The sequence below is a fragment of the Phaenicophaeus curvirostris genome, chromosome 23 (assembly GCF_032191515.1).
Source record: "Phaenicophaeus curvirostris isolate KB17595 chromosome 23, BPBGC_Pcur_1.0, whole genome shotgun sequence".
Lineage (NCBI taxonomy): Eukaryota > Metazoa > Chordata > Aves > Cuculiformes > Cuculidae > Phaenicophaeus > Phaenicophaeus curvirostris.
In genome coordinates, this window is record NC_091414.1 from 641,823 (window position 1) to 652,928 (window position 11,106).

Consider the following 11,106-nt stretch of genomic DNA (forward strand, 5'->3'; position numbering starts at 1 on the left):
GCTCGCTGTCTTCTTGCAGGAAAATGAGAACATTAGGCACTTTATTCCCTGACAGTTCAATAGCATCCGAGGAGGAAACACCTACACGACAGAAAGTGTTAGTATAATCCCAGCTGGTAATGACTTTCTGGGGGAGATGTAAATGGGGAGGAACAGGCTGCTAACGCCAGCGTTTGCCAGAGACATTAAAGGTTACGTCACTCAGAAGCGGGTGTCACAGCTGCACATCCATCTTGCCGACAAAAATATGGCAATGCATTGACTGAGGGGTCCGGCCCCACTTCCCAAGGAGGGAGAGGAAGGTGATGCCATATGTTACACCAAATGGAATTTCCACAGCTTTGCAGAAGAGCTTCCTAACAACGTGTAACGAGCTGTCACCGGCTGGGCTGGAAGCAGAGGCCTGGCTGACCAAATTTAAGCAGATTTCTAGCTTTTATTAAGAAGTGGTATGACCAACACACTTGTTATGTTAATATATCCTCTGTTTCCTCCACAAATCTGGTGTCTATTAAACCATCTGATGACCTTATAGATTAAAATGATTATGTTCCTACTCCTGCTTTAGCCCACGCGTCTCGAGGAAAGCGAGACGGATTCTCTTTCAGCTCATGCATCAGCATCAATTTTGTTTAACTAAGTTCCAAATGAAGAATCTTTATTATTAGCGACAGAGCCAGGAAAGACACAGCTTGAATTTTAGATCCCAGATGGAGCCAGCAGATTTGGCAGCCAGAAAAGCCGCCTTTCCCCTAGCACTCTGAACACACTGGATGCGGAGTCACTGAGTGGCAATAATGACAGAGCTCCATGATGCCCCTTGATGGTTTCCAGCACATTCCTGCCCTTTTTAACTAACAAAACCCCCACGTCCAATCCCACAAACTGCTAGACACAACCAATTTCTATCCCCCATGCCTGGTTTGCAGAGGATACAACCAGCACAGTCCTGGACATCCTCACAAATCAGCTTCCACCATAATTTTATGTTTCAGGACATAATTTCTTCCTTCCATTTATAATTACCTTATGGGTCCAAAGTAGGGAAGAGTTAGGGAATAGTCTGTTTGCTTTGGAGAGGATGGCAGGAAAAGCCACGCAGTAGTCAAACTTCAGCCTCATGGTTTTAAAGCTACACTGACAGATGTTATTAAATTTTTAATTGTGAGACATTTCGCCACAGAGATGAGGCAGGGCTTGCACAAAGCAGTCTCCTCCAATTTCATCTGATGTAGCTGGATTCTACTACAGCAAAAATCCAAAAGAGCCCTCGGCTACACTCAAACAGCAAACGTGCAGCGCGCCCTTCCATAAAGGCTTTAATTCATCTCCCCTCCCTCCCTCCCCTTGCAATACCTCTGCCATTGAGCCCAGATGAATCACGGCTGCATTGTCAAAGAATGACATCTCCAGCAATGAGGCTGCCCAGATGCCTAAAGCCTTTTCAGAGAACAACACTGCTCACAGCAGCATCCATTCACGTGCGAGGTTTACACACACAACCACCACAACCCAGAGGCACAGGAGAGCCGTCTGGGGCACAGCACGAGCACAGACACCGTCCCCTCGCTGCCACAGAAAGGGGCTGCTTGGCCACAGTCAGTCCATCTTAGCACGGCTGAACTGGCAATGGAACGTTTGCTCCGAGAAAAGCCCAATGCAAACACCACCCCGACTACAGGCATCCCTTAATACAGGGATACAGAACCAAATCAAGACAGGTAGCGTGGAAATCTCGGAACTCATAAGCGGTGACACCGCAGCACACGTAGCAAAGGGAACAGTTTGCCTGCAGTCTCCGTGCCACCCTGCTCCTGCTCTATCACTGCCGATCGGCAGCGCCCATCGATCACTGGCAGACACGGCTTCCTTCTCCCGGCCGTGGGCGACTGCACCAGCCCGCATTGCTGCTGGACGTTCAGATAAACATCAGATAAACCCTGTGGTGGGAGCCAGTCTGCCTGTGCAAGGGGAAGGGAACCAGGCTCGGCAGTCCATCTCCTGCTGTCCCTCCCTCTTGCCTGCTCAAAATGCTTGGAATGCAGAGATCTGAAGCAAATCTTCCTTCCTTTACGTGCCTTAGGAGAATGTGGACTTGACAGACAGTATGTGAGTCTGCCCTCAGAACCACAAATGAATAATTTCTCTGTCAGAGAAGTCTCTTCAGTTTAATTTGTGGGATTCACTGGTTTGAGACCACAGCCACCACATGCTGGTAACCCCTACACTGCCTGATACACGGCCAAGGGGCAGATCCTTCTCTTTCCACACAAGGCTCTCTACAAGTAAAATTTACAGTGAAAACGCTCACAGGAGAGGCTACGCTGGCATTAAGACCACATCATCAACTGGAGAAGATCAGTTGTTGACACAATGCCCTAACACTGGGCAGGCACCACCCATCCCTCTACAGCCCAACAGAAAGAAATACACCGTGGGACACGGGTGACTCTGTTAACAGAGGCAGGATTATCTCAGTCAGCACACTCAGGCAATGCTCAGCTCTGCTCCAAGCTGTGCTGCTCACCCTTGGAACAAACGACTTCAATTTCCTGCACCTCAGTCACTGCACATCCAGGACAGTGACTTCCTCCTGTCCCACTCCGGATTTGAAAGGTGAAACGGAAGGGCAAAATAATAAAATATATGAACCACAACACTGAGAAACACTAGTACTGTACCTATATTTTATTTCTCTAAAATCACAGTAGCCAAAAGGGTCACCAAAAATTCAAATTACTGTCATAAAAATAGAGTACGATAAACCTGAACTGCACCTAAAGGTGTCATAAGACCTGGGCAGGTCCCACTAACACCCCAACACAGAGCATTTTGCAGCACATCAACCTATCTCTGTTTTACAAATCCTCCAGATACTGGGGAGTTCCCGTGCTCTGCAGGGAAGGAGATGAAAGCAGCACAGAGACCAGCAGTTGCTGTTGGACTGCCCAGCTTAAACAGGTCACTCTTATCTGAGCAGCCCAGAAAGCAGGTGAGAGGGGAGAGCCTCACAATACAGCAAGAAAGAAAACCACAGCTAACAGGTGAAAAATATTCATAAACTCATGTGCAAATCTCATGAAACATTTTTACAAGAAGAGTCACAAATGAAAGCAGAAGTAAACACAACCAAAAGAGGAGGCAAACCTTTCAGGAACAGAAAGAACAAGGGAACAAGACAAAACACTCCCAAAACCAGGTAAATCAATGGCTGCTCTCAAGTTCACAGTGAACTAATGCAACTCTCTCCTTCCCAAACAGAGGGGGACAGCAGTCACCAGCTGGTTTTACAGTTTAAAACCTTAGTGTTGTTCAAAGTGAGCCCAATCACTACAGCAGATTTAATGCCAAGGTTTAGCTCCAAGCTTTAAAAAGCTTTTCCACTTCAGAGCACATTTCCCAGCTTCCATCACTAAAATACTGCATCCTCACAGCCAGTGTGCAGTCTGGCCTCCTGAATGCCAACTACGCTTGTTACCTACTCTGGGAGGAGCCTGCTTCCAGCTCAAAGATTAACATTAATGCAAAATAATTAATTCTTTTGCACTTTAAAATCAGTTCCAAATGTTTCTAAAACACAGAAATGTCCACTGGCCTTTATAAAATGGGAAAACAACTTATGAAAATACAAACCACTCAAAACCAGAACAGTTACAAACAACTCTAAATGCAGAACAAGAACCACGGTCCCTCAGCTGCACGTTCAGGCGTTAGGAAAGGCTGTGACAGGGCCACACTGGAAGTGGTCAGGAGCACCTGGGAATGGTGGTGGTGGCCAAGCTCTGGCTCCCCCACAGTGGAAGGCTGCACCGCTGTGCAGGTTTCCTGTTGAACCTCGGGTCAGTTCTGCAAAAGTAAGTAAAACAGTTAAACAAGTAAAAGCAGCACGTGGTTTGCCAGCTGAGAAGCCCCTGGACCCACTGTGCAGATAGGGAGGCCCACACTCTGCTGACAACCACCAACTCCTCCCTCCCTGTGAGCCTCTCTGCAGTCTGTTTCATCAGTTCCTACCCCATCCCCTGCTCCAAGCCCCACAGCTCATATCCCTCTTGAAATTTAGGGTTTGTAGGTGGATTTCATTGGCTTTGAAGTGAAATCTCCCTCCTAGGCTCAGGCATAAATGTAATTCTTCCTTTATGTCAGCAACTCCTGTATCTTCCCTGCATGCTTTCCATTCCAGTAAAATGAGTTTGGGCAGGTAAAAACTGCCTCAAGATCAAAGTTTCTTCCTCAGCCAGCTCTGTACTAATCAACAGGCCAGACCCTTTGAAGGCAGAGGCTGCTTCATTTGTGTTTCACAGATCTGTTCCTCCATCTGTTCCCCTTTACTATTCTCCCTTTCCATCACCTTAAACCTGGTGTGTCTGGTTTTTAAAGATACTGATCCTCATTATTACAGTGAGACCAGATGGTCTGTGACTCTTCATAAGGTATTTCCCCCTCCTCTCCCTTTGATTCAAGAGGGAGCTAAGAAAATAACTTATCAGGTTTCTTGCAGGTTGCAAGAAGTCTGATAACCTTGCTAAACATCATAAACCTTTACCAAGCAAACCTGGTGGAGTCCTGCCAGAAGCACTGAGACAGCAGTGTCTGGAGGGCAGAGAGGAGCTGGCTCAGCTTCCCAGGTACCCAGGGTGTACAACCCTGCCCAGGGAGATGCTGCTCCTCACACCGTGAGAATCCCTTCTGACAGCCGGTGATGCAAGCACCACACAACAGCAACGTTAATGACCTGCAACAGCGCTCTCCTGAAGTGCTTGGGTGGCAATCGAGAGAAGGCTTAGACAGGGAAATGCTTTTTCTGTTCAGTTTTTCCTTCCCCTGCTCATTTAAAACCAAGCCTATCCAGCTACAGACATCACCGAGGACAGGACTGAGCAGCAGAGCTCTAACAGTCAGTGCCAACAGTCACAGTTATAGGAGCAGGAGCCTCATTACTCCTGCAGGCTGAATCAGAGCCACCAGAATTGCTGAGGAGGATCTCGTCAAGGCTAGGATTCCAATTACTGATGGATAAAGGGCAATAATGAAGTGTGAACACTAATAAATGGTCAGCTGGCAGAAATCTTTTGTGGTCAATTATTGGTTTCAGCCACCTAATCCAAGCAGATGTCCAAAACAGATCTTATTTTTATATCTGCTGCAATGCAGCCTCAGTAATATTGAGATTCCTATGGGAGGCTGCAAATAAATTTATCTGTTCAGACTGAATGTCCTCTAGAAGCCAAAATGAGAAAAAGAACAACCAGAGCCAGAGGTTCTCACTCACTTGAGACGGCCAGATGTGGCAAGTTCACTCTGAACACAACTGGTCAATGTCCAAAGGCCACGCGTGTGGGCAACGTTCAGCACAGTCACCCACACGGATGTAAGAAAGTTGAATTTATAGAGCACCTGCGAGTGCAAGGTACCGTGGGAAGTGAAGAGACAAAGCCTCTGCTGCAGCCAGCCTGGAATTTACTCACGCAACATGGAAGCAATGAGGAAGAGACAGGATATAAAGAAGAGCAGAGAAATTACACAGAAGGGTGGAATGCAAAGTCAAACACTACCGTAAGACAACCAGGAGATCTGCAGTACAGAACAGAGCTAAGGATTCACAGCAACAGCAGTATATTAGTTACTGCTTCCCAAAGGGAATTCCCTTGCTGGCTCTGAAACCTGCTCATCTTCCTGTAGGAATTTCTTGGGATCATTCTGTATTCCTGTATCTCCTACACAAACAACACGAGATGCTGCTGCAGATCCAGGTGCACAGAGGGGCCACGGCAGGTCGCAGCCAGCCCGCTGAGGAAGTTCTTCTGTGACAACTGGGAAAGCCCCTGCTGTCTGCCAGGCTGAATTCCAAGCCTACGGCTATTTGGAGTAAGAGACATTTGCACTAATAAGAAAATCAAATTGTGTGCATCACAATATTCTTCCCCAGCCAAACAGATTTCTGTTTCACTCACAGCCTCTTTCATTTGGAGCTCCTGCCTGGTTTTCGGTGACTCAGAACATACGTCTTGCATTTTTAATTTGAAAGGAAGAGAAAACAGGCCATTTTAGCTCTCCTTGCAGAGTCTCCTCTGCATTACATATGCTGCATTCACACACTGGAAAGCAGCCCCGTGGCTATGCAGCTGCTTGCGGATAAGTGCAGGCTCCATGCAATGAGCCACAAAACTGTCGGGTTCTTATAACCCTCAAAAAACCGACAATTATTGCACCGATGAACACTCAGAATAACCACAGCAGGAGGCCACCTCTGGAAGCTACCAGAACATGCTTTGCCTTTCAGAATATTCAAGCTCAACCCATCAGACACTGCCCTTCAGCTGATGTCTGTACATGCTCATTACAGACACCTTTAACCCTCTGCAGCCCATAGCTCTTAGCTGACTCTGCTGAGAGGGGCAATGGGTTGGTGTCCATAGAGAATCCAGATCTCAGAGCTTTAGCTAAAGGTTCCCTCAGTCCTAGTCTGCAGCTGTGGGCTGACAAGAATAACTCTCCTCCTGACGTAACAAGCCAGAGCTCAGCTCTGCTCTTCCCACGTAATGTGGGCCTGTGAGGGGAGCATCCCAGGTTAGCACCGCAAGGCCCCTGCGTAACGCTGCCCAGGTATCCCAAACTATGAAACTCACCCAAACCAGCCCTGGAACAGGACCAATGGCTGTACGGGAGCTCTGTGCATGGCAGCGCCAGCAAGCACAGAGGCACTTATTTCCCTCTGAAAATCAAGTACGCTCCGCACACGAAACACAAGCCCAGCAATCTGGGCCTCATCTCCTCCTGCCAGAACAGCCTTACCCCATCCCATCTGGGGGTCACTCCATGTAGGAGCCACAGCCTTCTTCATGTGGACGTGCATGCTCCAGATATAAATGTTTCTTTTGCTCAAGCCGTTGAGTCAGTCTTGAAAATAAAAGAGAACATTAAGTTTTTCAGACACTTCGTCAAATTAGGTTACAGGAGACAGAAAGGGCAGAGTGTCTGCACAGCCACAGCCTCCCTGTAGCGCTCTTCTACCACTACCAAAATAAAAGTATTTGTTTGAACAGAGCTTCAGAGATGACACACAGAGCAAAGCAGGAATGAGCACCAGCCGAGGGAACCAGCAAGTCACCATCCTGCGGAACGAGCCAGAAACCTGCAGCAAGCCCTCAGAAGCAGCAGATTTTTCATGTTACTCAAGGCCAGGCTGGGAAGGACAAAGCACAGAACACGCGAGCGTTCAAGGAACAGCCAACCAAGGCACAACTCCAGGCCCAGGAGCACTGGAGAGCAGAACCAAGACTGCACTGCTCTGCTGCTGCCATCTGCAGGAACCCACCCTAGCAGAGCAGCCACCGGGCCAGGGCAGCAGGAATAACCCCTGCTCTGCCCTCTGGGACTGCCTTGGCAACTGCCTTCCCAGCTGGACCAGCCCCGTGCGCTGCCTGCTCTTACAGTATCTCACAGGGTCAAATATTAAGCACTTTTCCCCACTACTTCAGTGCACCTTAAAATAAATAAAGGGAAAACCGGGAGCACACAACCAACCAAACTGGTTTGGGAAACTGCTGGGACATTTTCCAGAGTGCAATGGCATTTAGAGGCTCCTAAGAAATTACCTTTCGTCCTGCGGCACAGGAATAACTTCACCAGGCTTCTTCCCACTGGTTGTCTCTTCCTGGCTCACGCCTGTATCGCTTAACTAAAAAGGTAAGGAAAAAGAGGATTAACAGCCAATTAAAAAAACACATTCACTTCAAGTCTTGCTTATACAGTTCTATAAAAATCATTTTCCTCTGCTTGAAAAACCTTCCCTTGCTGTGTCAAAATGCACAGGGACATTACTGCAGGCACAAATCAAAAGGAATGGAATTAAGAACATTTTGGTGACAAGAATTAAGATGTGTGTTTACTTTAATGCTGTCTGAGGACTGCTCAGCTTCTGCAGAATCCTCCCTCTCCTCTGGAGAGCCCAGTGCCCTTGAAAACCAGCTCTTCCTCTCTCTGCAAAGCTCTTGTTGTCTGGACCCAGAGGACGGTGTGGGACACCTCAGAAGCACTGGCGCTGAACTCCCATCAGCTGTGTGCTGGCCACAGGCAAGGCAAGAAGGGGGCATGGAACTTCCCACGTGGGCACCACAGGAGCTGGATACCTCCTCGCTTGCAGAGTGAGTCTTTCCCAGGCAATCCACGCCCAGGCTCTGCTGGCCTTCAGACACCAGCCCTTCTGAGGTTTCCTCAAGAACACGGCTACTAGCAGTGTTACCAAACTCTGGACAACTGCTTCTGACCGCTTGTGAAGCGACTCCTTCAGTTTCCTCCCAACAACCGTCCTCCAGCAGCTCATCCTCACAGTCAGCATCAATCGGGCTCAGAACCAGAAGCTCCTGGATGTCAATGTCAAACAACATGCACATCTCAGGGGCTGCCTGCGGATGGTCCTTCTCTGCCCCAGCGCTGTTGCTCAGCAGGCTGGGGTAACATTCAGAACAGGGGGAAGAACTATCTCTGGACAGAACCTCGTCTGGTTTCTCTAGGACCTCTGAGGCTACGCTTGCATCTTCACTGGTGACAGATGCCTCAGTGCAGCTGCTGCCCTCATCCTTTTCACTCTCTCCACTCCCACTTTGGCTCAGAGCACTGGTTCCAGTTGGGTCTTGCTCAGATTCCATGCAATCATCTGCCAAGATTTTCTGGATCTCTTCCTCACCATAATCAAAAGGAGAATCATCTTCACTGTCTGACGGTTCCAACAAGGAGTCATCTGGCTCACTATCATCAAAACATCCACTTGTATCTAGAGAAACAGCTACGTCACCATCGCAGCTTGGTGTGGAAGAACTGTCAACTCGGCCATCGCAGCCACTATCACCCAGAAAATGAGAGGATCCTTGAAAGCAGGCAGAACCTGGGGAACAGAGCAGCAATTTCCCTGATGGATCTGGAGAGCTACAGGGCTGACTCAACACACAAGTTTTCTTAGGTGACTGCGGGGCCTGAACTGGCTCCGCAGAGTCCGGCAGCCTTTTGTCCCCAGAAGCTGCATTGGGAAGGGCAGGTTGACATTCCTGACAATGCCCAGAGGCACGAGAAGAACTGCTATCCATCGGCTCCTGCACCTCCATCACCCTGCACGCAGCTCTAGAAGCCTGTCCTGAAGTTCATCTGATCCGTGTGCTCTTTGATGAGACCTTCCAGAAAAGAAACCAGGAGGCAGCTCCAACCTGCTAGCAAAAGACATGACCTTAAATAAAAAGAACTCAGGTGGCTTCCAAAGGTGTAGTGATAAAATGGAGAAGGCAAACCACACAGCGGGAATGACAATTTTAACTCCCTGGGTTTTGTTATCTCTATTCCTGACCATTTTAGCTCTTTAAAAACATAACCACCACTCCCTCATTGTGCAAGTGCTCTCCCACACCGGGCTGTTTGGCTTTATCAAGGACCAATACAAGCCGCAATCACCAACGGGCTCTGTGCCAGCTCCAGGCTGCTGTAAATCAGCTGTTCTGACAGACAACAGCACCCACAAATCACATCCTTTACAACCCTAAAGCACACTAGAGGCATTAAACAAAGCCTCACAGACCCTCCCTGGCTCCCAGCCTCTGCCTCCATCCTTCAGAGATAGCAAACATATTAAAAGTCTTTTTTTAGGTTAGGAAAAAGTGAGCAATGGAAGAGTAACTGTCAGGGGCTAAGCGGGCATCGGGAAACGTCTGAGTCATGGACACACTCACAACAAACAAATTGTAACGAAGATCAGAAGGTAAAGACTCTTCCTGTAAAATTCAATAGCTTAATGGCATTAACAAACAAAACCTGTTTTCTTCTTAGTGAAGACTCACACTCACATGAGCCTTTTGACTCTCACCCAGCTGGTGTATGTGAACTAAGGAAAGGTACTTTCTGTCCTCTCTGACCAATGGAGTTAAAGGAATACCTTTTGTCCTTCCCTTGCTTTCACAACTTGCTGCTTTCAGAAAGGAGGGGTACCCACTCCAGGAATAAACCCCAGCAACTCTGCTGCTTCCTCTGGTCATTCTGTCCAAGTTATAAAAATCAGCACTTTCAGAATAACAGCATAACCACACTGAGTAGAGAAAACACCTCAAGAATCACCTCTGTACATCTAAAACCTGTACAACAACATGGAGTCACGGGCAGCCCTAGACAGCACTTGCCTGGAGTTCTGCAAGTTAGCTGCAAGCCCTCAAGTGTTTCAAAGAGAAATAAAAGGAAAATAAACCCAAATTAGGTGTGGTTTCAGTCTTACAGAGCATAGCAGTCTGGTGACCTTGCTCATAACTAATAGGAATTTGAAAGAAAAGGCAACATTTAAAGCCTTTTTTGCTGGAACTGGCAAAAGGCTTTAAACAAGCACAGTTGGAGATGTTTCCATGCTCAGTTTGCACACAAGAAAACGGTTTTGTTAGTGCCAGGACCTCCCCAATCCACCTAACAGCAGCCTATGCTGGGTCTGCACTTTCAGCCCTCCATCAGCTGATTCTGAGAGCAGAACTGCACTAACGATGTGATCAATGCTGCAGGAGCCCAGACTGAGCCATTCCCCATGGAAGCGTGTTGGATTTGGGGGGTTGCTCTCGCATTTACACCGGGACAGTGCTCTATAAGAGTTCAAACAGCCCTTAAACCAACAGAAGGCATGGCTGCGTGCTGCCAGCCTCTCGGCCTGTCCCTTCTTCCAGCACTGGTGCCAGTGTGGTCAGAGCCAGCCCACCACGGACGAGCTGTTCTCCAAGGGGCTGCCAAGGGAAGGCTCTTTAGGAAGTCACACATGCTTTCCGTGGGTTTCTAGCACAGCTTCAGTGGACAGTGCGATCAGAAGCACTGAGAAATGGAGCTCTGCCAAGACACATGGTACAGCCACCTCACCAACTCTGCTCCCTACAGGCAGAGACCTCACCAGCCCGCAGTGCCTCACTGCTCCGGGATCACAGAATGGTTTGGGTCAGAGGGGACCTTAAAGCCCATTCAGTTCCACCCCCTGCCACAGGCAGTGACACCTCCCACTGGATCAGGGGCTCCAAGCCCCATCCAACGTTGCCTGGAACCCCTCCAGGGATGGGGCAGCCACTCCTGCTCTGGGCAACCTGGGCCGGGGCCTCC